This window comes from Melospiza georgiana, chromosome 15 (assembly GCF_028018845.1).
Source record: "Melospiza georgiana isolate bMelGeo1 chromosome 15, bMelGeo1.pri, whole genome shotgun sequence".
Classification (NCBI taxonomy): domain Eukaryota; kingdom Metazoa; phylum Chordata; class Aves; order Passeriformes; family Passerellidae; genus Melospiza; species Melospiza georgiana.
In genome coordinates, this window is record NC_080444.1 from 13,418,669 (window position 1) to 13,435,987 (window position 17,319).

At 38.2% G+C, this 17,319-nt stretch overlaps 1 protein-coding gene across 14 annotated transcripts in view; it reads left to right on the forward strand.

Moving 5' to 3' along the window:
- TENM2 (teneurin transmembrane protein 2) overlaps positions 1 to 17,319 on the forward strand; it is a 617,488-nt gene that overhangs the window by 116,091 nt on the left and 484,078 nt on the right. The gene's annotated exons all lie outside the window — the stretch shown is intronic.

The following is a 17,319-nucleotide window of genomic DNA, read 5'->3' on the forward strand; positions in this document are numbered from 1 at the left end:
TGCAGTAAAGAAACTGGAATGTGAAGATAATGGCCACACACATGGCTATACATTTCCCTCACTGGTAACATCAGGAGAATTGGAAAATTTTAGGTCATTCTATAGATATATATTCCATCTTTTCTTTTCCAGTTTTCACACTGCAATGTCAAGGGGCAGAAATGAGAGAAAAAGAAAAAAAGAATGTTAGTTGTCACTGAGGCTGTGCTTCAGTTAGAGGTTATTTATAGTGATTTTGTTTTTAATATTTGATGTACACAGACCTTTCCTTCTCAGTCAGGTGTAACACTGAAAACTCCTCTGCTATAATTGCCTTTGGAGGTCCATGGGAGGTTATAAAAACAGAATACATGCTGTTTGATTAGTCCATTATAAATTACTATATATTTTCCCATTCTGTCTACAGAATATATTCTCCCATTTTCTTATGTTAATAATGGAAAAAGCAGTGTTCTTCATTTGAATGTTAGCATATGTCATGTGTAAGGGGAAATGAGGAACAGAACTTTTGGGTTCAAATGGAAACTGAGCTGATGCTTTCATGCAAATATTGACCAACTTGCTGGGATGTTGGTCCTTGTCTCTTTGGAAATACCTTAAAGCAGCTCATCTCAAGTTCTGTGATGAAGCACTACAATTTCTAGGTCCAAATCTTGTATCTTATTTTTCCTTTCTAATTAGTAATCTGTGTGCAGGTGGAATTGCTGACAATCCTTCATAAAAGTATTTTAAAAAAGAACCTGCAGCTGTAGAGATGAAAAAGCTCAGAATCACAGACATTGAGGGATGGGGGCACATGTGTTCAGGGACATGGAGATTTTATTGTTCACCATTGCTCAGAAATTCAGAATCCACTGATTTGTAATGTGTACTCTGATGAGTTGACTGAAATTTTAAGTGCTGTATTTAAATTTTAATGCAAACAAATTTTTGACAAAACCAAGACTTTTACCGGTATGCAGCTTTGTGTTTTCACTGAAAAAGAGCTTTGAAAATCATGATCCTACCCCTGCTTGGGGCAGAAACTGGCAGAATCCCCAGCTAATGCAAATCAACGTATCTCCATCAACTCAGTGGAGGTGAAGAGATTTATGGGAGCTGCAGAAATAATCCTCATTATCTTTGTGTGAAGAAGATAAAACTGTTTCTGAAGATCTACACAGTAGATTATGACATTATTTGGAAAGGGTTTATTAACCTTGCACTGTTAAACAGAAAATAGCTTCTGGTATCTGATATAAGAGGAGATAAGATTTAAAACACTTGAGAGGGAAACAATAAACAGCCCATGGTGGGCTTTGGAGAACATGTAGTTGTGTCCACATCTGGATTCAAACCTGCAAGCTGCTGGAGTGAACTCATTGGTCAGAAACTTTTTGAGCTGCTTGGATGCTGAACCAGAATTTGTTGGAAGAAAGCCTCTTCTACAGCAGCAGTGCTATATTTCAAAATGTAAGTCTCATTAAATTCCTTCTGATATAAAACAAAGAAAATTGTGAGTACAATAATTAGAAGCATAGTAAGCAGCACAAGCTGCTTTTCTCCATTAAAGTGTCAAATTCAATCTTCAATGTGAAAACAAAGCAAAATATAATTTTAGTGAAATGTTTGGGGAGTAAAAGAAGGAATATTTTTGTTTGCAGACTCCTTAGAGACAGTTAAGCATTAGCTCTGTCAAATACCAAATTATAGGTGAATTCAGTTTAAATTATGTGAACTATACATTCTTTGAAATTTGCCTAAAAAGACTTGCTATAAAACTAAAGCTGTGAAAAAGCTCTTTTCAAACTGGGTAAAGCTCCTGAACACTTTTTGTAAGTGGCTGCACATGTTTTGAAAGGATTCTAGTAATGCCTAACACCTTCCAAAGTACCTTTCCAGCAGTGAAATTCATATTCAGCACATCTGGGTTCCTACAAGACTTGCAGTAATAATCAGATTGGTTAACTATACTTCTTTTTTTCTAAGACTGATTTTAATGTTTTAATCTATTTGAGGCAGATAACTCAATTGTGTGTAAAATCATATTTATTTGGGGACAAAAGGGAATTAAGTTTTGATAGGGAAAAAAACCTACCTTTCAGAGAAGAAAAGTCCTTAGACTTCACTTTTTAAGGCATGTTCAGCATACTTATAATTCATTATTTTGGTCAGCATTGAATATGGAATTTATTTTAGTGTATTTTAGATCCAGGATTGCAGTTGCAAGTGTTGATAAGTATTGTAGGTACGGGGATAGTGCATTAGTTCTTTTTCTTTCATCAATCCATTTCTTCAGTTGACTTTGCCTGGCTAGTAATGATTACTTCAAAGAGCTGCATTTAAATGCACACTGTAGAAACTCATTAATTTTGAGTAATTTTGGAAATGCACATGAGGAAAAGATGAATTCTGAAAATCTGTGCTATTGTCCCATGCTGGATTCATTTATAAAGAGAATTGTTGCAAATGCACTGCACCTGGAATTTGTGAAATCAAGAGAAAAAAGGAGAACAGTTTCTAGAAATGCAGATGGGCTTGGGGAACACTCAAAATTAAGAAATTTATAAAAGTTCAGGCACAAAAATGGGTCAAAATCAAGTAGCTGAACCCCCCAAAATGTTAATGAAGTTCTGATTACAAATAGAGAAAAAGAAAGTCTTGTAATCTTGTCAGTTCACTGCTGTGAAATGTGAGCATCAAATTCCGAACTTTATTTGTTGTGGCGTTTTCAAAGAAATTATTTTATTTATTTTAAATCTTCTCATTTTACCTGCTGCAGATTTTGTACCTAGCTGCCCATGGGATGTGTTTTGGGCACCTCCTGTGTTACTGGTTTTGTTTCACAGCTCTGATCTGGAGCAGAGCTCTGCTGCCCCAGATACTTTTCCATTGTGGTTACTTTGTGTGGTTTTACTGTGCCAGGCTCTCATGTGAATACAGAGGTTTGGTTTAACTGTGGAGCTTGAGCACAGCGTTTGTAATCTCATGTGGGTGTGTTTTAGTAGACATTTTGGGAGTTTTTCATGACATGACATTTTTCCTAGGTTAATTCCTAGTGGGAATGATAAGGAAATCTGCTTTTGGTCCCTCTGATAAATGATGTTATTTAGCAAAGTGAGGGTTAGCCTGGTTCTACATAGATAAGTAGAGACTTATCCTTAGACTTATCTAATTTCTGGAATTCTTAGGAAGTATGGACAAATCTCTCTATAGAAAGAAATAACTTCTAAAAACATTCTGATTCTTCATTAAACAAAATCTAATTAACTGATATGTCACAATTTCATGTTGAATTACAGTTTTTAAGTCACATATATTTGAAGTCCTGATCTGACCATCTGTCTGGTGATGCACTTGCACTGTATCAGAACTAACATTAGTGCAGTCTAAATGGAGGCATGGCGCTGTGGACCAGTTTGTATTTCCTTCTTATTACTCAAAACTCAATTTCTAAATGGGACATTTCCTAATTCTGTAGTCTTGATTATTGGAAAATATTCCAGCAGTCTCATGTAAGTTTTTTATATTGGCTATAAAAAACATTTCAGATGGATAAATGACTTAAAGAAAGGCACATAGCTATGATTTTTCACCTGTGCAAAAAAGAGGAGAGGCATTGCTTGTTCAGGCTAGAATTCCTAAGCTGCTTTCAAAATTTAAGCCATCCCACCTGGAAAACTGAGGATTCCAGCAAGATCTTATGGAAGCATATAGACTTCTCAAGATATTATGGAAGTATATAGACTTCCTTGAATATATTTCTAGGAAATGAGATATAAATGGTTTATTTTATGTTTAAGAATCACTCTTTTCAGTTAAAGGTTATTCCACCTCCATAAAATCAATTGCAATTGAGGTTATTATAGGTCTTTCTCTTGGGGAGTTACCCCAAGCATTGAGATCTGTGTGTTGTAGAATCTCTCATTTTCAGATCTTCTAATATATAAATGTTACATCAATTCAAAACTGCAGAGATAATTCCAGTCTGTGAGCTATTCTTAAGAAATTGTTTTCCTTTCCTTTTAGTTTTTTTTTTTTTCATTTTATTATTTTAATTCAGGACTATGCTATCAGGCTACTTTAAAAATATTGAAAATTGAAGCTGAAAGTTGACCAGAAGTTGAAAACTAAAACTAAATAATTCAAAATATATATTACATGAACAAGGGTTCATGCAAACTGCTTTGTCTTTGACAATATTTTTATGAGAATGATAAAAGGGACTCAATGCCAAACTAAATAAATAACATGTTTATTTAAGAGAATACCCACTGCAGAAGTTCAAACAAAGACATTTTTCATTTGTGTATGTTTAACAAATCTTGACTAAAACTTACTTTTCAATGAAAATTGTGAAGCTGGACAGTCTTAAATTGCTGAAGCTTGATTTCTGTTCCCAGTAGTTAACTCTTAGTGTGCTTGCTCAGTCTGGGAATTGTCTCTTTTTTTTATCTTGCCTCTCAGGAAATGGGAATGAAACTGGACAGCTGAGTGATGGAAATGGAAATCCTTTGCTCTTATAGTAGCTGAAATAAAAAATAATGAATCATGTATCTTGAATGCTGTTAGAATTGAAACCAGTATTAGTGGTTTAAACACAGGCTCAGTTTGGTGTTGGTTGTTTTGTTTCTAATTGAACAAATACTTGTTTTCTTTTTCTGTTTGCAATTCCAGCTGCTTCTCAAAGCACAGAACTCTTGTCTGTGGGAAGCTGTCTGGTTCAGGGAGTGCTTTTCCCTGGAGGAGCAGCAATTACTGATGGAGGGGTGTTCACTGCTGCTGCCCAATGCCCTGCACATCTTTTATCCCACCTGTAATTCTGTGTGAGTGCAAAGAGGAACCAGCCTTGTCAAGGGCTGCTGTCCTGCAGGGAATCTCCATGGGAGGGCTGGAGGAGATGTCCCTTTGAGTGGCTTTGGCTATGCCACTGACCAAACACCCAAAAACACCCTGGTCACTCCTGCTTTTTTTTGGGTAGGAGACTCTTTTTGGGAACTCTGAGGGATCATCACTGTCCCCTGCCATGGGCTGAGCTCACAGATCCACCCTTCAGGGAGCTGCTTGTCACAGTCCCACCACTGCTTTTGATGAACAGCATGTGCGCATCAGTGGCAATGGCATCAAGAAAGAAATTTCTTTTCTCTCCTTTACCTTTTATTTTTTATTTTAATAATTCATGAAAGTTTTCATGCAAGTTAGAATTTACTGAGGTAATTTGGGCAAATGAGTAAATTGGTAATGGTACATAGATCATTTTACTCTAGGTCTTGATATTGACCTAAAATTACAATCTGATGGCTCTTAATGTATATGAAAAGCTTTGTCAGGTATCTTTTCAGATCTGTTTGCTAGTAAATTAGGTTACGACTGTTCATAGTTTATTGATTTCAGTTCAGGATAATAAAGCATTTATAGTATTTGGTTCCAGTTTCCTTCCTGCTCTGAGAGGCACAGATACAGGAGATTCTTTTCCCCACTGCCTGTGTGGGAGGATGACCTATTGCTCAGGGGAGGCTTTGAACAGCAGGGCTGCTGCACTTTGCTCTCCTCTGCCTCAGTGACTTCTGTATTAAAATAAGGGATTGCAGTGCTTGTCTTGGGGAAGAAAAGCAGCTCTTTAAAGGGTGGAGCATTATTAAAATCACTGGTGGAAGGTGCAGTACGATGTTACTTAGAGCACACTTTGTCCAGGGGACTGAGGTGCAGCTGTGACTGCTACCAGAGCCAGATGTGTGTGGGGAGCTTGGAATGTTCATGAGATGTTCATGAGCTTGGAAATAGACTCTGAAATTCTGGATAGCCCAGCATGGATGGGAACTCACCTGGCCCACAAATGGGGGAGTTGCAAAGGAGGTGGTTAATTAGGACACTTTATTGACTCTGCACATCCCAACAACTACCAGCACTAATTCACATAATGGATATCAGTAAAGGATTCCTTCCTTCACAGCTTCTGCTGGCCAAGTGCTCTCTCTCTAGTCCCAGGCCTAGTAGCTCATGTTCTCCACACTCCTGCTGAGATTTAAATACAGCAGAAGGGTACTTACCAACCCAGTGACACAAAATGCCAGTTGATTTTAGCTCATATTGGCTAAAATCAGTGAGCCTTTTGAAGTCTGGCGGACAAAATTGTACAGGGAGAGAAAACACCACTGACTTCTGTGGGTTGTGGGCTCACACCTACAATCCTACTCAGAGATGGAAATAGAAATTTGTTGGTAAATTACTATAACAACTTAAGTTTTGATTTCCATTTTAAAAACTCTTTTAAAACAATCCTTAGATTTACAGACAGAATAATGTACCATATGCCTGTGTATCACACACAGATCTCAAGTTGGTCATTGGCCATATATCTATAGGAAAGGCCCAGATGAATGCCATGCTTCCTGGACCTCCAAACAAAAGACAAAATCTTCAGTGAAAAGAGAATAGGCCTTGTATTGATTTACATAACACAGGAATGTGGCTCTGCCTGGTGGAGAGGTGAGTGTTAGAGGTTATGATTCCTTCTCATGTTTTGTTTTCTTTAAATTTATGGCAGTGTCATCTCAACATATGGCAGAGTTGTTTTCTTTTAGGTTTGTTTTCACATTTTTAAGGGACTGTTTCAAAGTCAACACTGTCAAATGACATTTGGAAATGAATGAGCTTGCAGTAGTGTCTTGGGAATTGTGATAGAGCTTGTGCTTCTTACTTTTGTTAAATTGTGCTTTTAGTTCCTGGGCATTTTCTTCACTCTAGAACTGTATTCCCTCAAAGGTCTGTGCTGGGGAACTGAAGAAGGAGCAAAACCATTTTATTTTATCCTGGTACAACACACAGTGTGGCTGTAGCAGGACCCCACTGCAGTGTCAGAATGCAGCCTCTGCCTTAATGTGCTCCTCAAGCTTGGAATTCAGCTATAAACCTTCAAACTTAGATGATTTTTTACTTGAAAAACCCCTGGCTTTGTAAGCCTGCATGCTCAGCTTACAAAGCTTGCCTTGTGTGTTTGCTTTGCAGGCTGGTTTCTAAAATAAATAGTTCTTTTGGTTCTTCCTATTTTTTGATGGTTATGGAATTTTTCCTAGATTAAGACCCTCATAGGCACACTGAGGCTGGAGAGTACCTCTGGAGCTCACCTAATCCAAGTGTCAGTGTTGAACTGAGACTGGGCTCCTAAGGGCTTTGTGTAGTTGAATCGTGCAAAAGAGCAGAATTCCCCAGCCCCTGCAGCAACCACTCCAGTGCTTATTTGTCCCCAGAGGGATTTTTACTCACTTCATTTCTGTTCAGAACTTCCTGTGCCAGTTTGCACTAGTGGTTTCTCACTCCCCTTTGGTTGCCTCAAGTAAAGCCCCATCTCCCTCTTCTCTGTGGCCTCACAGGGACAGCAAGGCCACTGCTGGCCATTCCTGCAACTAAACAAGTCCAGTTCCTTCATCTCTCCATGTAGCTCCCATGTTCCAGTCTCTTGAGACACTGACTTCCTTCCCTGGACTTGCCTCAATTTGGGAACATCTTTCTTGTTTAGTGGGAGAACTTTGTGTGTTATGCCTTCTGTAAAGTACTGCTAAAAATAGTAGTACAAAGAAACCATTTACCTTGGTAGGTAATACAGAATTGGAACAAAGAGAGCATTTTAAGGCTTGTGTTTAATTTACAATAAATTGGTTACAACCACAGAGAATTCTGGTTTCACAAAGTAAATTGTATTAAACTGCCTTATTAATTTTGTTCTTTGTACTTAACATCTAATCCTCAGAAAAAGAACTGACTAAGCTTTGGACCTACAGTTAATTTTCTGTTTTGAGAAACAAAGCTATGAACTTGTTCAAACTTGTCCAACATCTTTGGAGTATAGGGAATTTTAAACCACTGTGAGTTTCATATACTGTGGATGGAGATCAGGATGTCTCTGTGGCTGTACAGATACAATAAATACTTAGTTTAAATCTAGTGTCTTCCTTGAGGGGATAAATTTTATTTTGCAAGAACCAGTGATAAAACTGAATGTGGTAGGTGAAGCAGAATTTGCTTTGAATTTGCTTTAAATGCTTCTTGCCAAGTTCCCTTGGGTTTGATCTCTGTCCTTGTCACAGAGAGCTGATGCTTTTGCTTGGAAGTTCGACCATGGCAGTGGAGGAACGTTGGGATCTCTGTGCTGGATGCACAGCAATCCAGGCAGCAGATGGCAAAATTGTGGGGGCTGGCTTTAATGCAGGGAGCTTAGAGCTGTGAAAAAATTAGACATTGCAGCTTGGTTATTGTTCAATCTGTGAAAGGGCAACGTAAGAAAGGACCAAATGGGTTTTGCAAAGATTCCATGCACTTTTAAGAGCATTTTTAAACTTGTTTCTCCTTTCTGACTGATCCTGCTTGGTGAAACTCTGGCACAGATGGTGGGTTGGAGAGGGCTGTTGGCATTTCTCATGTGGCAGCTTCTCTGCGCTCTCCCCACGTGAGCTGCCCTGTTCTGGGCTGGTGCAGCCTCAGCCCTTGCTGGCTGTCCCCAGCTGCCTCCAGGCACCCCCTGTGGGGTGTGGGATGAGGGTGTCACACAGGGCTGAGGAGCCAGGATGGGCTTCTCTGTGCCAGCCCAGCCCCATGAGCAGTGACTGGTGGCAGGGTGACACCGAGGAAACCCCTCACCCACCAGCAATGCCAGGCTTTCCTTGGAGACACCCACGGCTAGGAGGGAGTGAGCAGGATGATGGTCCTGTGTAGGAAATCTGCAGTGTGAGAGTGAATATGAGAGTACATGTTCTGTCCTGAATGATTAGGTAGATAACAGGAGATAATGTCTGCTGAAGCATGTGGCCTTTTCTCCAGAGAGATTTTCCTCCGGAGGGACCGGGGCCTTTTTCTTCACGATTTGAGATGGAGCAGAGGATGTAGTGATGTCTGCACAGTGACTGTACAACATTAGGAGATATTTGCTGGTTTTTTGTGGTCTTGGATTAGTTGATTTTCCAGAAGTGTGTTTTTCTTGACTGAGGTTATTTAAAAAATTCCATGAATCAAGATAACCCTCAGTGTTCTCTTCTGCCATGATGTTATGTGAATAAACCCTGCACTGCAGATTTGGATGGACCAGCTTTCAGGGTGGCAAACTCTCAGTTCCATCCCTGATGACCCCTTGATGTGTGGACTCTGGAAATTCACTTCAGACATTTGAGTTACAGCTGGTCATTTTATATAATGGTTGTGTTCATTGTATCCATCACTGCAAGGTTTAATTAATTTCTATAAAGCAATTGATTTTCCTTTATTAAAAGATGGAACAACATTTGTTAGCTGAGAATGTTCCAGAGTAACTTACTTTCTTCATTATGCAAAGTTTCATTGCTGGCTGAGGCGATCTAGAATTTTAAATGTTTCAGCAAATACTTGTATGGAGGCTGTTGAGAAATAATGTCATCCATTCTGTGTGCCTCATCACGATGTTCTGTTGTTTTCCATTCCTATTTCTTTTTTCTTTTAACTTTTTCTTCGCTTACCTTGAACCTTTAAAACAAAGAATCACTTCAGGAAGCTGTTATTTCTGATAAAATCTATGTGTTTACAAAGGTGGAGAACTCACAAGAAATAAGTACCAGTTCACACAAATAGAAACGCTCTCACTTTTTTCCTCTTTTTTTCCCCCTTTTTCCCCCCCCCCTTTGGTTTTCTCTAATAGACATCAGAGCTTAGCTGAGTGGACTATTCACATGTGTAATTTGGAATAGTTTTATTGAAATTCTACTAAATACTATTAACCATTTTAAAATATTGTTGATTTTCCTTACAATATAAGTTTATACAACCTTAACAATGATCTCTAGTAAAGCCTTCTGTAAAAAATATTTTTAGATTGACACTGCTAGTGGGGGGAAAATGTATTAAAGGCTCCTGTTAATAAGCAAATGAAAATTGTTAGTATCAAATTGAGGCAAGAGAGGTTCTGTGGAAGCTTTAAAGAAAGAAAGGGACTGTTTCTTAGACAGAATTAGAGAAATTTATTTAAGTGCAGACTGAAAAACAGGTGGTGTTTTTGACTGAAATAAGTACCTAAACCCATAACTGCTTGCATGATTTCTGCATTTGATGAGTTTTAAGAATAGTCCTGTAGAGGTCTGAAAATAGCTAAGAAACTTCTTGAGCAGCACGATCATCTCGCAGTAGGATGAGATGTGCACAGGAGCTTTGCTGATCTCAGATTCTGGCAGAGTTCCCTGCACAGTGTATTCATCTGTAAACAAGGAGTGGAAGGCACGTTCCTGGTGTTTCTCTCTTGGCTGATTTTGTACCCAGTGGTACAGGTTTTGCTGCTGCCAGCAGGAGTGGAGCTGCCCAATGGGTGTAGAATTAACAGAGTGTTTTAACATAAGGAAGTGAAAAATAATTAGGAAGGAACGGTCTTAAAATTCCTGGCATTGGACCTTCTTGGGTGCAAGAGAAGTATAAATCCTTTGATATTTCATTTCTCCAAATTGATAGCACAGTGATTTATTTAAAATCCAAATCCTTGAGTGCAATATGGAAGCACAGTGCCCAGGAGCTCCCAGAGACAGCTGATGGATTAGCGTGGGTGGGAAGGAAAAGGCTTGTGGATATGGACACTATTCAAATCCCTCATGGAAACTCTGGCCATAAATAAGGTTCCTGAGAAAATGAAAAGATAAAGGAGCCTGACAAGAGGACAGCACGCTGGAAAATGCTGGTTAGTAATTAAATGAACTAATAACCAGGTGCTGGTGAAAAAAAAAAAAACAGAGAGGGGAATGGTTGGAGCACAACTTATGCTCCAACCTGCTTGATGTCTTGGCTCCATTGCTGGTAAGGTTGAAAATCCCATTAGGTAAATTAAAGACAGCATTTTACCTAGGATTAGAATGAAATAAGTGCATCACCCGTGGACAATTAAATAAAGCAAGTTGTCTTCCCTTGTATGGGCATTTAGATCTGTCTCACTTCTATAAATGTGGATCAGTTTGATCAAAGACTTAATCAAAAATTATTTAGACAATTACTCCCTGTTTCAAAAGTATTCTCTAGTGATAGGAAACTATTATACAGAATCGTTAAAGCATGCTTAACAGCATTGTCTTAATTATACAATGATAAATTATTCTACCTTTCTTCATTAATAGCAGTTTAGCAGTAGATAATATTATTGTTTATTGTTTCTAGGCAGTGGAAGAGTAACAGTGTTCTGTAGGAAATTAGATCTAGCAAATTTAGTAGTTTGAAGTGACCAGTTTGTATTTGATCTTTAAATTGTTTTTTGAACTTGTTCAGCTATACCAATTTTAAGTAATTATATTAATTGAGACCTTGGCTTTTTCTGTTGTTTTTATTTATTTATTTATTTATTTATTTATTTATTTATTTTATTTATTTATTTATTTAAACCTGGCTGCATGGAGTGATGTAAGTATTTAGATAACAATTGTACTGAGAGCAGGAAACCAAGCCCTGGAACTTGGGGTTTCAAATGTGCACCAAACCCACTTTGTGACCTCGGGTGGGACTTTAATCTTCATGGTGTTCAACCTTTGCTGTAGAATAAGAATGATACACATTTAGCTCTCCTGGCTGTTCAAAGTCTGATAAGTATCTGTGAACAGCTGTGAGTTGGTAGTGGAAACATGTTATGCCTGAGTAAAATAATTTTTTTTTTCTGGAATGGGGGATAGTTAAGGCCTCACCCAGAAAAGAAGGAAGAACATTCTCAAATAGGAAAAACTTGAAAACTTGCATGGTTTTGCTTCTATGTATCTGGAAAGAAAAGATTTCAGTCCCTTTTGTATAACTAGCAATGTTCTGCTTTGTACCACTTTGAGGGATTTATAAGCCCTTCCCTGAAAAATGAGCTTTTCTCACCTCTGAGTGACTGTGACACAATCTGCTCATGGCTGCTGTAGCTTCTAGGAAGGGAATCAACAGGAGAGTTGATGATCAGCTACTGAATTGTGTGCCATCCCAATAATATTTTAGTGAATTTTTCACAATTTTAAAGAAAAATCAACTAAATATACTCTGTGGCTATTGAGGCACTAAGTGAATATTGTTTGTGGAGTTTTCTATTTCTCATGCTCTCAGAGAGGGACAAGGACTTGATTTGTAGCAGCTGAACACAAAGACTTGGTTGGTTCATGTGTTCCATGCTCTGCCTCAGACCTGGGACACTGCAGATGCTTTGCTGATAATTAAATTTTACTGGTGTGGTTTCCAAATCCATGGTGCTCCCCAGCTTGTGCATAAACTAGGAGCCACATTTAAGAACACTGATGGCTTTGTACCTGAATTTTGTGAGAAACAACTGCTCACTTTGAAAATGTAAAGAGGTGTTTTAAACCTTAAGAAAAGCACAACAAAGGACTACATAAGGAAAAATTCACAGTGCTGGGAACTGCCCCTCTTGGATGCCACGTGGCCGGTTCATCTTCAGGATGGATGCTCAGTCTGTTGTACCCCTGGGGTTGCATCAGCCAGCCCTGGTCCCTCCCACAGTCTGTCAGGCAGCTCTCCTTTGCCATTGATCAGTGGAAACTGCTTTCTTGTTAACTCAGGTGTTGCCATGCCCACCCCCTAAGCACCCCCAAGCTTTTCCATCCCCAACTGCCCCATGCAAGGGACACCTGTGCAGCTTCTTTGTACCTGTCCCAGACAGCCCAGGCTGTGTGATGGCAACAATGCAGGGGGAAAGGGAACTGTGGGGAGAACAGAGGATATCTAAACTACTATAACATAACTATACATCACTAAAGCTTTCCTTAGTATTCACACAATAGTTATCCCTTAATTGCAAGAGCCAATCATCTCATTATCCATCTCTAACAAGCTTTTCCAGCTGTGCTCTGAGAAAGAAACTCTCCGTTTGTCCTTGGTGTGAGCTGTGGTTCAGAGGCCCCTGGGGACAGGGGAGAGCTGGGCTCACATCCCCTCTCCTCCCCTGCCCCATGGAAAGGGGAATCCATTCAGGGGAGAAAAAGGGTTAATCCTCAGCAGTCAGTGAATGATGGGGCACTGTTTGAAAACTGTCTCTAGCTCCTGGGCTTTTCCTCCTTTCTCAATGCCACGTTGTTTTCTTAATGGAATGCTATTTTCATAATAGATTTAAACAGTTCTGGGATTTATAAGATGTTCCTGGAGTACAGAAATCTCTGAAGATAGTCTAGAAATAAAAACATGTATATTTAAACATAAAAATAGATATATGGGATAAATATTTGGCTCAGTGCTTGATTTTGTTAAGTGTACCATTTTTACTGCCATTAACCTGAACATACTTCCTAGAGCTTTTATTTATTAAAAGGAAAAAAATAAAATGTTTTTTTTCTACAGTAAAGCAGAACACAGAATGCCTATAAGCATTGTGTGTCTTATGTTACTTAACTTGAATCATTTGTCACAACTGTTCTGACACAGCTGTTTACCATGTCATACTAAATATATCTAATTTTCAGCTTAATATAGAGTGGCTCACTAAAACAAAAATTCAGTATTTGGACAGAAAGAAAAATAAGAATTAAAAAGTTCAGAAGAACAATTTATCAACAAAAAATGAGGCTACACCAAACAGACTGTCAAAATATATTTTGGTTTTTGCTGCAAAACCAGCATACTTGTCATCAATATTACTTCGTCTAACAAAGTGCACATATTGTGGTGCACTTAACTGTAGTATTTAGTTCAAAATTTCACTTTGTTTATTGCCTCTTTTTTTTTTTTATAGACAGGGTCCAGAAGTAGAGATGTTCTTTTTCACTAATATTAAAATCAGGAATAAATACAACAGTTGAGTGGCCATTTTAATTTTTTGCCTGAAAATTTGTATGGCACCACAGCTGAATTGTTGCATTTTCTCATTTTGAAAAATAGTCTTTGCATAAAATAATGAACAGCATTTGAACATCTGAATCACAAGCCTATTTCCAATTGCTGCTCCTGAAAAGGAGTCCAGCCTTTTATGGAACCTTTTTTTCAGATTGGTACATGGTGTGCTACTTCTTTTAAATAAAAAAAAAAAATGGGGAAAAAAGAAAAAGGCTGTTTCCAACACTGTCTGCACTACTGTAATGTTTTGATTTAGTGTGCCAGGTGATTTGGGGGCGCAATGTAAATGTGAGGTTCTTTGTTTTCCCTGAACTTCCAAGTGATTCCTGGGCTCTGTGTGGTGTGAGTGGCAGTTCTAATGGCCCTGTACATTGTAATCATGTCAGGATCATTACAAAATGCAGCAAACAAGCCCTTACTTGAGTTAGATAAATGTATGAATCAAATTTAAATTTACAGAGAGTTTTAGCATAGGCTTCTCTAAGCCATTAAAATTCATCTTGAGCCCTCCCTCCATGCCTTCTATTGATTTGCCTGTGCTAACACAAAGAGGAGTGGTCAGTTTTTTTCAACCCCCTAAACAAAAACCTATTTTTCTTTTCTCTTCTCCTTAGCTTTTTCTTCTCTTGTCCTCCCTCTTTGTTCCCCCTTGTGTGTGTTGTCCCTTCAGGACGTGCAGTGTTTTAATACCTTGCACTGCCCACAGTTAAAATTATGCTCTCATTAGAATTGCCAAAGTCATGGGCAGGTACGCAGTTGCTTTATAGAACCACAATAAATCTTATCTTGGATGAATTGTGAGTCAGAAGTGTATTACACATGTGTAAGTTGGGGCACATGGGGTCTGTGTACATCAGCAGCAAGTACAGCTGTGCTATTTATTGCTTTAGATTGGCTGCTATGGGTGGTCCAGATGAGCTGAGACTGTATTCCTATGAAACTTGGCCAGCCCTTTAGCAGGACATTATAAATAATAAATATTTTCTGAATAAACACCTTTCTCAGAAAATTAGTCAGACCTTCTGTGTTTCTGAAATAATTAAACCAGAACTAAATGAGAACTTTTGAAGCCACTTGTTAGTGGTTGTACTGCTCTGTAGTGTAAGTGGGTCAGGATGAGCTGTATTAGTTAAATCCTTTGAAACAAAAGAAATTATTAAATCAGTTATGATTTAGGTCAATGACTCAAAATAAACCATTCACAGAGTGCCCTTGAGACAGACAAGTCAAAGAGTATCAGGAGTTCTGAACTCAAATTGCATCTCACCATTATTCTCTAAGCAAAGCTATCACACCTTACCTTTCCAGGAAAACAGTACATAAATATTTCACTGTCTAACAGGAAAGGTGTTTAGCACTGAATTGAATCAGTATTTAATCTATTTAACATAAGAATGAAAAAAAAGTGAAATAGTTTTTCTAGGAGTGTTTCACAACTTAATTGACTGTGTTTTAAGGCATGTATAGTGATACCATTGTCTAAATTTTGAGAATGGTTTGAGCATGATGCTCTGGAACTGGTTTCTGCCTGGCTGCCTTAAGTTCAAATAAATCCCCAAAGCACAGGTGAGGAGGAGAGATTTATCCCTGCGAATATTTTCTTGTGTTCAGGTAGATGTATTTTGTCTTAGATGCTTGGGATTTGTCCTCAAGTAATGGAAAAATAAGGAAAACAAAAAAAATAAAACTATTCTAAAAATATGAAAATTACATTGAACTAAACTTCCAATAAAAATGTTATCATTTTATCTACAGCATTTGAAGGACCTTCTAAAATTAGTAAAGTTCAAGAAATTTTTAATAGTCTGCTGTCATAAAATCAAATTATTCACCAAGTTATTCTGATGTCTGATTCTTGAAACAAGGTTTTTCCTTATGAAAGATCAAAGTAAAGATCTTGAGACATTTCTACATTTATTTTTTTGTTTTAGCCAGTTGGAGTTACTGTAGCACAGACATTGTGTCTCACATTCTGCATATACAGATGACTGAGGAATATTTCTAGGCATGCTCAGAAGTGGAACAGTGTCTTACCATTTCCATTTGTATTTGCAGGGGAATTGCACAAAACTCTAAAAAATAATTGTTATTGAGGGAACAATTTCAAAAACTCTTGTCTTCCTGAGAAGATGCTTTCATAAGCTAATGTCCTGGAAATGCTCAGATGTTTTATCTCAGTCAGAGTAAATCCTTCTTTTAACTACAGTAACAAGGAATTAATTGTTCTTTCAGAAACAATAGAAATCAGGCCAGACAGCTTTAAGTATAGCAGTCATAAAAACAAAAAGCTGTTTGTTTATCTGAGCTGACAGACAATATAGAATTCATATGGAATGACAGGCTTTTGTGCTGAATAGCATCATGAGGGCTCCCAGAGAGTAATTGGCAGGTTTTGCTCCATGCTGCAGTGTCTGTGTCTGTTTCTGTGTTTATAATTGTGATACATTCATATCTGGATTTGATGAGAGAGTATTAAAATGGGATCAAAGAGCCAGGCATTGTTAATCTAAATGATCATATATCTCCTGAAACTTCAAGAAATTCTTTATGCCACCAGCGTTAAAATGCTTTATAGTTAACATGCTTTCCAGTTCAATCAATATTGCAGCACCAAAGAGTTGAACTAAAAAATTCAGATATGGGGGAGTCAGCTTAGCCACTCCATGTTCAGAGAGCTGAGAAACAGCAATGTAAAATTTCTCTTTAATCTGAAGTTATAAAACGAACCTTAGTGGTTTCAAGTGCCAAATGTCTCTGCTTTTGTTTTGGCTTTTCTGTAGGTGTTGTTTTGGGACTTTTTTTCCTCTCTGAAGTGTTAAAAATAAATGAAAAATAAAGAAAAAAGTAAGCATGTTTACAGTTCTTATTCCTCACAGATTGCAGAATACCTGTGGGTGGTTTAAAGCAGCTGTTTCTTGTGGTTACCTAACTTCTTTAAAATACAGAAAGGAAAAAAAACCTAAAAACCGAAAAACCACAAGGCTAAATGTCAAATCTAAATGAAGGCAAGAAACCTTTTCTCTAGGTCACCAGCTCCTCTGGCCAAGTACATTTATTCCCTCTTAGGCCCATAATCTGTTTCAAAAAGCAATTATTTAGCCAATACTTGTGCCAGTGCTGTGACCTCTTTTCCTGCAGGTGCAAACAGCTACCACAAGGAAAGGCTTGGCTGCCTTCTGCATGTTTTATCATCCTCTGCTGCAGTTTGCTCCCTTGGTGGCAGAGGTGGCAGGAGGAGTCACTGCTGAAATGCTTTGGTGGTTTAAGCAAAGCTCCTGGCCCTGGGCACGTTCTGCTGGGGGAACCTGGACTGAGAGGGGACAGGGACAAGGAAAAGCTCTTCAGCTGTCCCAGCTAACTCACCCAAACCATCCTTCAACTCCCGAGCCATGTAGAGAAATGCAAGATGTTTTGTTACAATTTTTGCTGATTAGCAAATCTGAGTATTTTTTTTATGTGGGAATATTTTATTTCCAGCAAAAAAATTTGTCATGAGGATTTCTCAGGACTGGCACAGACCTGGGCATAGAATGC